The sequence below is a fragment of the Argopecten irradians genome, chromosome 14, assembly GCF_041381155.1.
Source record: "Argopecten irradians isolate NY chromosome 14, Ai_NY, whole genome shotgun sequence".
Classification (NCBI taxonomy): domain Eukaryota; kingdom Metazoa; phylum Mollusca; class Bivalvia; order Pectinida; family Pectinidae; genus Argopecten; species Argopecten irradians.
Genome location: NC_091147.1, coordinates 11,179,633 through 11,194,492, shown reverse-complemented (window position 1 = coordinate 11,194,492; position 14,860 = coordinate 11,179,633).

Sequence of the window (14,860 nt, the reverse complement as noted above, 5' to 3'; positions counted from 1 at the left end):
ACTTTGTGCAATTTTTTCCAATAAACTAATTTTGAATTATATAATTATCATAGTTACTCTCCCTCCTTTTTCCGTCATCTCTCCCACGTCTGCGAACGAAGGCTAGAAAATGACGAGCGGATCCGATTGTATTGAAGGAGTGAAACGAAGGGAAGTAACACTGAACATGTCAGAATGCAATAATCAATATAATTAGTATCAAATAATCACGGGATGTTGGTTTAATATTTCTTTTACAATGTCATGCACGGTGTTAAACATGCATAAACCCTACGTTATTGCCGTATTAGGAAACGATAATCCATACCGAACGTGATGAAGCTTTTAATAGAACATAAACTGTCTATCAGAAAACAAAACCCCTTTATTGTTGTTCGCATAAGTTGATTGACAAGCTGACTAAATTATTCTGAATCATTTCTGAGGCGTGTTATAAATATTGCTATTTTGATAGAAGGTGGCGTAGGGGCTGTAAAATTAAGGATCAGCATGTAACTGTTTTCTTTAAATATATGATAAACATAATTTTAAACTAACTTAGAGAGATTTTAAGTTCTATTTAGCATATATTTAGAGACAAACGATACATGCTGCTCCTTTACATAACAGCTGAAAACTGTATATACAATTCATGAGCCATTAAAATTATTTCCTGTCCTTTTTACTAACTAGAAGGTAGTCAATAGCATTTGCATAATTGTATGCCATTTTTAATATAAAAATGATTTGCATGTATCCTAATTTGATACAGAAATAACAGTAAGATGAATGACATTGTTAAAATGGAAGAGGTCTAGATCAGCTGATTACCGTCACTTCATCAGGAGCAAATGTATAACAGAAACTACTTAAGTCTACTGGTAGGTATTGTAATATATATCATGGGAAAGATTTTGAAGGCCTAAAGCCACGTGGGACGCTGAAAAAAAATGATGGTGGTTGGGGAAATTGATGTAGGGTATAAATAAAACACATTGATGCCTTAACTCATTTATTTCTTACGTAATATTCCTATCTTTACATGTTTGAAGCTGTTTTTAGACTCAGATGAGTGAATAAAGTAAATTAGAAATTCACATCCTTTCAAACAGCAAGGACTATGCATTTGAAACATATCTAAATTAAGCAATTGCGTGGCAAAACATAAGATTTCCAACTTATATTAAAATTATGAAGCTCTCTACACGCAACCCATATTACACATTTAGAAAACATACTCGAAAATACGGCGTGCCATATTTCTCTACCACAAACACACTATCGAAAAATAGGCCGCCTTTTTTAATAAGCCCGTACTTGTACATTAGCCTACACTATTTTACTATTAAAGATAACAAGCCGCGAGTTTCTGGGTTATACTGTTTCTGTTCTCGGAATTCCCCTCCTAATCTAGTATGCACTGGAAAGTGACTTTCAGTGTATGGTGCTGATTTCGTCAATTACATTATTGATTTTTTTTTTTTTTTTTTTTAATTTCAATGATTCACGTCATTGCATATTAATGTCATTTCACAATTGATGTCTTCAAAGTGCATATCTTACACACATGTCATAGAATGGCATAAACCAAGTCTGCGTATAACTACGTAATTGTAAGCTATGTTCTTGAGGTAAAATTCGCTGTTACTTCCGAGTATCGTGGAGCTGACGTCAGATATGCAGATGTACTTTACCATCGATCGATCAATCCAGTCTAATCGATACTGTGGACACTACACATGTAACTTATCTTCCCATTTTTTTTATCCGAGTATGAAGCTTTTGATATAATTTAATATGCGTAATCAATCAAAAGCAATTTGCGTTTTTCAAAACATAATCTATATTTCATCCTCCGACTGATTTTTAATTAACTGTCTGAACCGTCAGTCGTGACGTATGGATTACAAGGTATTCAACATTTCAAATGTACTCATCAAAATAAAGATATGAACATGATGCACAAGACACTTGTCAGGCCGAGCGTTCATTACTTTATAATTATTTGTGACATGTTCTCCGTAAAGGTCAGCGTTTTTGTCACGCGCGCCAATGATTTCATAAGTAAATATTAAGATCCGGTGACGCCACGTACAATTGCTACATACCAGAAATAATTATACCTAAGTAGCTATCAAGTATCCCTATAGGTATAAAACTATACTGCTGTTAACACTGATAAATATATCAATCTGGCGTCGTCACCGCTGACCTCGGTCTATATCTAGTAGGAATTATAGGGCGAAGATTAATATATGGTATCCACTGATTCGTTTTTATGATGTTGTCGGAAGAGTATGATTAATTGGCGGGAACTCTGTACCTGGTAGGATACGCCTCTTGGTCTGTAACTGTATATATGTAGTTTGTATAAAACAATGATCAACTAAATACCGGAAATAACATTCCGAATGGCAGGTAGCTACGGTGGGTAAGGCAGTATTGTCATGGCAACACTAGGGATGCCAATGACGACACTACCATAACATCAAAATAACTGTGAAAGTGTACGATAATATAAACTTAATCATCTGGAATTAATTCACAAACATATATCTGGGAATGACGTCGACAGGCACACTGCAACACAACCTCTGATCATCAAATCCAACGCAAACTGATCACTAGGTTTCCTAAAAGTTAACTCACCCTATACAAATACAATATAACATATTTACAAAACGCTTACATGACCCAAACAGATTACTACTCAACGTATGGGACACGTACCACGCATTCAACGCAGAGCAGCACATTATAATTAAAACAAATATCACAATACAAACTCAATTACAGATGAATCTAATGCCCACACTACCACCACTACCAATCTGATTGAAATTCAAATCCTTACAGCCACTCCTTTCAATGAGGATCTGACACCATCCCATTAGGGGTCATGTCCAGATGACCTTTTGAAATGGCTTATCAAATTGCCACTGCCAGAATCTTGAATGTGACTTGAAGGGGACTAAATTGTTTGAAAAAGCTGTCAGAATTATTTTCATGTACGAATTCATCTCGTCCAAACAGCACAACAAAGCTAATTGTATATGTTTACTGGGACGAAATAGCGTTGTCGATTGATATAGCAATGTGTAGAAAATGCATTTAATCAGAAGTACACATGGTACAAAAGTCATCTGAACATGATCCCTTATTGGATGTTGTCAGATCCTCTTATCCAACGCATTGATATTAAGGATATGTATTTTAATCAGATTGCCATCAATACATACACGTAGAATACATTCCAGACTAACAATCATTTTAAAAATCATACACAAACAAGTCTTGAACACCCCAACCAGAACAGACTGCAGAAGCAAACACACACCAATACGAATAGAGATACAGATCTTTCAAATTCAACATACAATAAAAACGTAAAAAAGTCACATACAACGGCCAAAAATCATCGACAGCCTGGTCGAAGCAATAACAAAAGATAACGGAGGTGAAAGCTGGAATTTGCACGAACATACATTGCTTGCCAAGTCCCGTGAACACCCAATCACGAAAAACAACTCCAGTTTTCGACTTCTTTTGTCTCGTCTTCTTTAAAAACATTTATGGTACAATGTATCTTTTATGTACGTTTCCATTTGTTGACATAAACAACGACAGAAATGTATGTTATGCACCGCATGATCACCCAAACTGACAAACACGACTTGTTTACGTTTTGATTTAAGTATATTACTACACATATTGACGGAACCATTTTATAGTACAAACTGACATATAATTACAATCTACTTTACAATCGTAATTAGACCAAATCTCGGGAGACTCACTGATGGCATTATGACATTTATGACTCCAGTGATTGGAAGACATATTTATGATCTTAATAAAGTGGGAATTAATGTTGGAGGTTTAATTCCAATGGTGACCACAATACGCCATGATTTTAACTTTAACGACAAGACGATTGACACATTATTAATAAGTTTGATATGGCAACTTACACAATTTTATATCATTCCCAGGAAATGAATTTTTCTGTTTTTAAGATAAATAACAGGCTAAATTTAGGCTTTACACTGGTGTCCTAATTATAAAAATGTAGAAAGGACTTTTTAACTTATGGAAGTCAACCACGATCTCTCCCTTTGTCCATTTAATGTCTGAGATATTTTCACTATTTGCGCAAAGTGATAGAAATGTGTTATCTCTTCGACAAAATATTTCCATTAAATTAAGTGTGATCAGTTTGTTAAATCTTAGATGCAGTAGAAAGCGTTAACGTGAACTGCTTGACGTTTCGTGATGAAGAAGAGTGATCAATTTGATCAATGTATTCTTAGTGGGTGTAAATAGCGTAGGTGGGGTTGATTAAATTAAGCAGGATTAGACACAGTGGGTTTGAGGTTTTGTGTTAAAATTAACTAAGGGCTTTTCATAAGACGTTCCGTGTTGAAATAGGTGTTTGTCTAACTAATCTGACCTTTTTAGGAGCCGTTGTGGCCGAGTGGTTAAGATGTCCTGACATATTACTACAAACCCTCAACCTCTGGGTTCCGTGTTCGAATCCCATGTAGGACAGTAATGAGGTATTGACCGCTGGTCAATGGTTTTTCTTCGGCAATTCCAGTTTTCCTCCACCAACAAACCTGGCACGTCCTTAAATTACCCTGGTTGTTAATAGAACGTCAAACTAATAAAACCAAAACCAAACCTTTGGGTAGATATTTACTTTATCTGGCTCCGATTTCGCGAAACAAAATTGCAGAATTAAGTCAAACTTAAAGTTTTCTCCTTATTTAACTTATGTGACAAAAATTCACATAAGTCCGTACGTTTTTGACTTTTAAAACATCTGGGCCAGCTATCAGACGGGCAGGCTAGGCTTTACATTGCTTTAGAAATAATGATACATTGTATATGGTAATAAACGTCGTCTGCTCCTCTGTAAGACGTAGTCCTGATAGTTAGTCTCCTGGACGTTGGATACACATATTATTATTTCGGGTACATGCGTATTTAAGTAAATTGTTTTGGTTAGAGGAAATAATTGATGTTGTTATTCTAGCATCGATGTGTTTGACCTTTTCCTCTTTAGGCAAAGACAATTTTTTTATTTAACGAATTCTATTTTCTCATTTCTATATCCTGATACTTATAGGAAAAAAGGTGTCAACTTCCGCGTTTAAAAATAGTCCCTCAGCCTAATTATGTTGACAAGCAATAAATGTCCCCTTAGTTTGTGACAGTTACTGAGTGAGGTACACAGAACCCTGTCACCATCTGATTATCATGTCGGGGTCATAAGTCTCTACTGATACCATTTCACCATCGGAAGTATAATCATCCACTTCACGGAAATACACGTTCCACATCAGCGGATATATGAATACATAGCTCTATTATTAAATAAGATAATCGTTCCCCATTTCACGATCCAGGAACAATGTCATCAGGAAAAAGCGGAAGCCCGTTGACATTAATACTGGGAACAGACACGTACAGAAAGAACGGGAAGCCGGAAGTTCATGAATGAAATAAAATTACAAAATAAAAACAATACTTATATATGAAATACTAATAAGATATTAATATGTAATATCTTATTGTTATAAATTACTAAGCTACAAGATACATAAAATCCAGAAAGCAAAACATTATCACAGACAGCTAACACACGGGGAATTAAATCCTAAGCAAATGGAACAAATTGTATCAGTATGTTCATTGATCAATTGGCAGGATTTCCAATCAACATGTTGGCTGTTCCGAAAGCCTGTCAGAGCCAAACGATATAACGAAAAAGTTAAGATGGTAAATATAAGGATTAAGATTTCTCCAATACTTGACAGGGTTATCCCGCGGTTGCTAACTCTGTCGTTTACCGAGGTAGGGAAAAGACAGCTGGTCAATGACGTGACGTCAGCGATACATGCGGAAAATATTGTCAAGGACGTTATCAAATTCGACGCATTGAGACGTTTCTGTGTGTCCAATTGAAGTATGGGAGAAAAATAATCAACATTGCAACAACCCTCGGGTTGACCAGCCATAATCTTTCACCCGGCTTGTGATATCCCAGTCCACTTGACAGACGTATGTAAGATTCTTTAGTCTTTACCTCGAGGTCCATTCCGAATATCGATACCCCACTGAACCCTATCATTCGATAGAAACACCAGAAAGATATTTCAGTCCTTAAAAAGTCTAGCAGAAGAATAAATAAACCAGAACAAAACAATTCACATAATTAATAACATGAGAGTGTTAATTAACAATTTTGGGCAGAATTTTAATAGTGAATTCGCTTGTTATACCAAAGTTAACTTTCCTCGCTAGCACACAATTACAAAAGAACAGATACGAGAACTTCAATGTATGATTTATGATTTTATATGGCATGAAAAGAGGGCAAAAAGTAAAGAGAAACATCGTGATTGGAAACTATGAGCATGGAGGACTCAAGGTTAGAGATATAGAATCCCATATCGATATGTTAAGACTAAGTTAGATAAAGAGATTGAACGATGGAAATTCCGCTAATTGGAAATCATTACCAAAATTAATGTATGAAGAATATGGAAAAGATCTTTCAATTTTCAAAAAGAATTTAGGAGACTTAAAAAATATATCAGGCATTAAAAATTGTATCTCAGAGTTTTCTTATGATATATTAGAAGCGTGGGTAAAAATTAAACCTACAACTGTAATTAAAAATGGGTATATTGATATACGTAAATCATTACTATGGGGAAATAAAGACATTCAACTTAAAAAGTCGTTGATAAATAAATCGTGGTCAGATAGTGATATACTTTTTATAGATGACATATTGCATGAACGAGGTGAAATTGATGAAGAAATTATATATAATAAATTAAACAATGAAAGAGATTGGATCATTGAAACACTGAAAATAAAAAAAGCAGTTCCAAAGAAATGGCAGGATATTTTACAGAGTGATGAATCATGTAAAGCAAAAGTTAGAAAAGATAGATGCATAAAGTTATACATAAATAAAACTATTGAAAGCAAATGCCTTGCAGATTGCAATAACACAGATTTTTATAACATCGCGGTTAACAAAAAGATTAAACAGAGTTACTGCGAACATTTGTGGCAAGATCAATTCAAATCAGACTTAAACATGTGTAAAACTGAAAAACATGAAATCGAAAAAGCATAAATCCAGAATGCTAAACGCATTCAGTGCGGAGACTGCTCAATTGTACCGACTGCTTACGTAGATGTGGATAGAGTTGATATGCCCAACACTCACACCTAGCTCTTGGTATAAACGACAGTCTATCTGTAACTGGTATGATTTGTTTTATCAACTTTGAATTGTTTTTAGTTTCTTTAATACTTCCATACATGTAAGTGTATAATTGAGAAGAACTATAACAATAACATATTAAACATGAATGTGAATAAAAAGAAAATAAATCATTGTGAAGCACAATGATGAGGAAAAACAGGTACGTCAGTAATACAAATTCGAACTGAAAAAAACCATGAATTCGAAAAGAACATAAATCGAGAATGCTAAACGCATTCATACAATGGTTTGAATGATGTTTGGTTTGAGTGCGGAGACTGGTCAATGGTACCGACTGTTTACGTAGATGTGGATAGAGTTGATATGACCAACACTGACACATAGCCCTCGGTAAAATTGACCAGTCTATCGGTAACTGTTATGATTTTTTTTTATCAACATTTAAATTGTTTTAGTTTTGTTAACACTATATATGTAACTGTATAATTGAACAGAACAATAGCAATAACATATTAAACATGAATGGCGAATAAAAAGAAATATTGTGAAACACAATGATGAGAAAAAAGAGAAAGTTATGGAAATCGGCAAAAGTAGAAATAAAAGTTGGTAAGGCGAGTTTATGCAAATTTAACGGTAACGAACAATTCCATTAGAAATTGAAGAAAAAAAAGAAAAAAGGAAATGCCTAGTCATATTCTCCACCTCTGAGTGTAAAAAAAAAACCCAACATGATAGTGTAAATTAATAGAAAGCAATTATGTAGAAAGTTAAATTTAAAAACATAGATATAGGGCTTTAAGAAATATGTCGTTGGTAATATACAAAGTAAATAAATATCAAGTCACACGTGAAACTGAAGTCTTTTCGCAGCATAACATTGCTGTAAAATGTAACTTAATTCATTTGTACGGAAACACACGGAATTAGTGACAAGGAGATAACCGAATGAAATTATAAGTTGACAAAGGATTAATCAAACATGGTAGTAGGTATCCAGTTTTTAACAGAAAGGGATAAATCGTATAAAGAATTGACAGTTAATATATCAATAGAACAATCAGGTGACTATTATATAGTATAACTAAAAGTGAATTTTGATTTTTCCGAAATTCGATCGCACAATGAACCATATACCTGTAAGCCTGTTACTTTTTTACAGAATCACTTACTGCGTAATAGATAATTAACAAACAAACACTTATTTATAATCATTACTAAACCTCATTTACATACATTAGGGCTATCAAAGAAATGTATGTAAATATGTGACCCCATACGCCCATCACGATATTGATATTTTTTATTTGCTAATTTCATAATAACATAGGTTTACTTACTGTTCTCTGTTAACATTCATTAGATCTTTGTTGAATTGTATATAGATATTCATATCAAAATCCATCTAATGCTGGAAGACGACCACTCAAAATATACAACAGTCTCACAACAGGATAGTGTATTCATTTGATTATGTCTGACATTACTTATCTTTTTCAATAATATTTGTATCGTAAAAGCGTTCCTTATGAAATCAGTTTAAAATAATACGTGCCAAAAAATGGGCGAATATTTATCTTCAGTAATTTATTGAAAATCAAACACGTGTTTTATAAACATCTGCATCAACACATAACGCATGCACAGTAATATGCATTGTTGCTATACTTTTGGTGCAGTTTTAGATGTAATAATATATACTTTTTAGACACTTTATAATTACTTATATCCATCTAAAATGTTAATGACAGACCAAAGCTTGACTTTTTTGGTTAAACCATGCGTGCTCATTTTACTGTGCTGCTGACATAGATATCATGAGATTTGGCAGTACTGGTAACATTCACGTTGTAAAATTATAACCTATGCATTGCATGTATTGTAATTTTCAAAACGTTGGAAAATTTGTTGGTGAATAATATATCAAATAAAGAAATCAAACAAAAACATCTATTCATTTGAATTTTGTTTGTAATATTCCGACTAATATAATACACTAGCCACTAGCACCAATATTGAACAAAAAGAATTATAACAAAGTGGTATTTGTGGATATTGTGTGCTAACGATAACTCAATTAGCTTTATTCCATTGAAAATCGATCGTATCGTTTTGTGAGGTAATGAAAGTCTATAATGATTTGCCATTTTTAATTGTAACATGAATTAGTTAACATTGATACCTTATCCTATTTCCTCATACAAATCAGATGATTTTTCTGTTTTTTTTTTAAAACTGTTATTATTTGATGAAAGTGATCTAATTGTCTTCTTATTTCTCATTTTTACTATGTAAATTATATAACATGAAAATGTATTGTAGATTTTCCACGTGAGGTAAGACTAATGCATAGTTGACCGATGACTTGATGAACGTTGGTGTTTAGTCTAGCATTTGTACATTTTATTAAATTGATTCATATTCGAAATCACTATTTGTCTAACGAATTCCTTGTTGATCATTACTGATAATTGGAAAAAATACACCCACCTGAATATGCCTAGTAACTTAAATATTTTCAAAATGGAAAAATATGAGAACGCTCAACAGCAAATTCTGTTTTAGTTAAACACAAAATAGGAAAGGTTCTTCTGGACGATTAAAAAAAGGCATTAAGTGTAAACATCACACAAAATATATTTTTGTTTTTGTCTTTAAATATTTATAATAGTTATTTATCTTAAATGGGTGCTTTATTCAGCATTTGGTTTTTAATAAATTAAATATGGAACAATGTTTTTTTCCGATACGAACATTTGTACATGTACATTGTATGTCCCATAGGAATGTCTTAACTCCAGTGTTCTATCGGGAAATACGGTATCAACGCTAATGTGCAATAATGAAAATTTGACATAGTTATGACATAATAAACGTGGCACAAACACAGTCATTAAAACGCTCTGAAACTTTTGATTTTACATGTCAAACATACGTATTGAAATTTTAAGTTATTAAATTAAGGAAGTAATATCAACATGTAATCGCACAATAATAATGATGACAGAATGTTAATTATACGTGACAGGTGCTCATCAATAGGCATTCATATACATCTGGTTGTTAAAGTGGAAAATCTTCGTTTGAAAGAGATATTAGGCAAGAAACTTAAAAGTGAATGGGGCACTTGTCTCTGGCCGAACATAGAAAAGTATAACCTTTACATGAATAATGCAATGATACATTCAGGTTGATATGTTTTTAAGCGTATCATGCATCCAAACATTGTTAAGTAGACTAGTATCCTGAATTACCGAACAAAGCGAGGATCACTTGAATAAAAAGTTACTGATTCTCCGCCGCGGACAGAGCATAAATGATACTCGTCATTTGAACAATAATCGGTCTTTAATCGTGTACACATATGTCTAATTAACACAAAAATAACATAAAATAATGTATTTAGCTATCGGTGCATGCGCAATCAGTTTTTCATTCAATATAAGGACATAGTGCCATGGATTTTTTTTCGGGATGCAATAAATTATTTTCAACATTTTTATCTTGAAGAAAAATTAGAAGCTCAAACTTTCCAATGGTGGTTATGGTGTAAAGTAGGTAACTTTTGTAACTGAAGAAAAAACAAAATCGTCTGCTCCTGTTTTTGATAGGGAAAATATAATTTGTCAGCGATGGAGCATCTTAAATAAATGCAGGACTTCAGATATTGACTGTGATCTGGGAGTTTGGTATTGCCGTATTACCCAATAGTACCATTCATTCACGTGATATTGTGAAATTGCATTCATTTTTCATTAGTGAAAAATTCCAAATGAGGTCATGACGACCTTTTGCAGAATGGATTCCATGAATAAAACATATATCCATATATAATCCTAATCACTTTAAAGCAGACGAATGCCAAGTTTCACCTGACACTGGCCTTGTACAATTAATATGGCATTGTGAAATCGCGTGGTTTATTTGCTTTGTAATCAACAAAGCATGAACATTACATCGAATGTGTCTTGATGAGCTTCGCTTTTGACAGTGCGTGTGGTTCACTAATGATTTGAGAATTGACATCACCAGACACAACTGTACATCAAACTTAACTTCCAATTTCATACATTTTAAAATAATCAAGGTTACTTTTAGACATACAATCTGTGTACGCGATGTATCATAAATTAAACTAATGCTGGGTTTATAATGCTATTACCAGCTTACAACAAATACATGATTATCACGTAGCCATGATCATTTTCCGTCTAGGTTGCTATAATATGTCTGTAATACTTGTATGTGTATTACAAAATACGCTTACAACGAAGTGCGTTTGTTGGTCCCTAGATGTTAGTTACAACCGTACCTAACTGTTATTATATGATATACATTGTATATGCAAATCATTGATAGTACATCTGATAGCGAATGCCATGTAGCTATAAATAAAATGTGTACTATAACACCAGTGACACATTACAAATGGACATCATTATACTGTAACACCAGTGACACATTACATATGGACATCATTTTACTGTAACACCAGTGACACATTACATATGGACATCATTTTACTGTAACACCAGTGACACATTACATATGGACATCATTTTACTGTAACACCAGTGACACATTACATATGGACATCATTTTACTGTAACACCAGTGGCACATTACACATGGACATCATTTTACTGTAACACCAGTGGCATATTACATATGGACATCATTTTACTGTTACACCAGTGACACATTACATATGGACATCATTTTACTGTAACACCAGTGACACATTACATATGGACATCATTTTACTGTAACACCAGTGGCACATTACATATGGACATCATTTTACTGTAACACCAGTGGCACATTACATATGGACATCATTTTACTGTAACACCAGTGGCACATTACATATGGACATCATTTTACTGTAACACCAGTGGCACAAATAGACATATTTTACTGTAACACCAGTGGCACATTACATATGACATCATTTTACTGTAACACCAGTGGCACATTACATATGGACATCATTTTACTGTAACACCAGTGGCACATTACATATGGACATCATTTTACTGTAACACCAGTGGCACATTACATATGGACATCATTTTACTGTAACACCAGTGGCACATTACATATGGACATCATTTTACTGTAACACCAGTGGCACATTACATATGGACATCATTTTACTGTAACACCAGTGACACATTACATATGGACATCATTTTACTGTAACTGTAACACCACAGTGGCACATTACATATGGACATCATTTTACTGTAACACCAGTGGCACATTACATATGGACATCATTTTACTGTAACACCAGTGGCACATTACATATGGACATCATTTTACTGTAACACCAGTGGCACATTACATATGGACATCATTTTACTGTAACACCAGTGGCACATTACATATGGACATCATTTTACTGTAACACCAGTGGCACATTACATATGGACATCATTTTACTGTAACACCAGTGGCACATTACATATGGACATCATTTTACTGTAACACCAGTGGCACATTACATATGGACATCATTTTACTGTAACACCAGTGGCACATTACATATGGACATCATTTTACTGTAACACCAGTGGCACATTACATACTGGACATCATTTTACTGTAACACCAGTGGCACATTACATATGGACATCATTTTACTGTAACACCAGTGGCACATTACATATGGACATCATTTTACTGTAACACCAGTGGCACATTACATATGGACATCATTTTACTGTAACACCAGTGGCACATTACATATGGACATCATTTTACTGTAACACCAGTGGCACATTACATATGGACATCATTTTACTGTAACACCAGTGGCACATTACATATGGACATCATTTTACTATAACACCAGTGACACATTACATATGGACATCATTTTACTGTAACACCAGTGGCACATTACATATGGACATCATTTTACTGTAACACCAGTGGCACATTACATATGGACATCATTTTACTGTAACACCAGTGACACATTACATATGGACATCATTTTACTGTAACACCAGTGACACATTACATATGGACATCATTTTACTGTAACACCAGTGGCACATTACACATGGACATCATTTTACTGTAACACCAGTGGCACATTACATATGGACATCATTTTACTGTAACACCAGTGGCACATTACATATGGACATCATTTTACTGTAACACCAGTGGCACACTTCATATGGACAACATTGTACTGTAACACCAGTGGCACATTACATATGGACATCATTTTACTGTAACACCAGTGGCACATTACATATGGACATCATTTTACTGTAACACCAGTGGCACATTACATATGGACATCATTTTACTGTAACACCAGTGGCACATCATCACACAAAACCAGTGGCACATATATTTTTGTTTTTGTCTTTAAATATTTATTATAATAGTTATTTACTGTAACACCAGTTATCTTAAATGGGTGCTTTATTCAGCATCATATTTGGTTTTTAATAAATTAAATATGGAACAATGTTTTTTTCCGATACGAACATTTGTACATGTACATTGTATGTCCCATAGGAATGTCTTAACTCCAGTGTTCTATCGGGAAATACGGTATCAACGCTAATGTGCAATAATGAAAATTTGACATAGTTATGACATAATAAACGTGGCACAAACACAGTCATTAAAACGCTCTGAAACTTTTGATTTTACATGTCAAATATACGTATTGAAATTTTAAGTTATTAAATTAAGGAAGTAATATCAACATGTAATCGCACAATAATAATGATGACAGAATGTTAATTATACGTGACAGGTGCTCATCAATAGGCATTCATATACATCTGGTTGTTAAAGTGGAAAATCTTCGTTTGAAAGAGATATTAGGCAAGAAACTTAAAAGTGAATGGGGCACTTGTCTCTGGCCGAACATAGAAAAGTATAACCTTTACATGAATAATGCAATGATACATTCAGGTTGATATGTTTTTAAGCGTATCATGCATCCAAACATTGTTAAGTAGACTAGTATCCTGAATTACCGAACAAAGCGAGGATCACTTGAATAAAAAGTTACTGATTCTCCGCCGCGGACAGAGCATAAATGATACTTGTCATTTGAACAATAATCGGTCTTTAATCGTGTACACATATGTCTAATTAACACAAAAATAACATAAAATAATGTATTTAGCTATCGGTGCATGCGCAATCAGTTTTTCATTCAATATAGGACATAGTGCCATGGATTTTTTTTCGGGATGCAATAAATTATTTTCAACATTTTTATCTTGAAGAAAAATTAGAAGCTCAAACTTTCCAATGGTGGTTATGGTGTAAAGTAGGTAACTTTTGTAACTGAAGAAAAAACAAAATCGTCTGCTCCTGTTTTTGATAGGGAAAATATAATTTGTCAGCGATGGAGCATCTTAAATAAATGCAGGACTTCAGATATTGACTGTGATCTGGGAGTTTGGTATTGCCGTATTACCCAATAGTACCATTCATTCACGTGATATTGTGAAATTGCATTCATTTTTCATTAGTGAAAAATTCCAAATGAGGTCATGACGACCTTTTGCAGAATGGATTCCATGAATAAAACATATATCCATATATAATCCTAATCACTTTAAAGCAGACGAATGCCAAGTTTCAGCTGACACT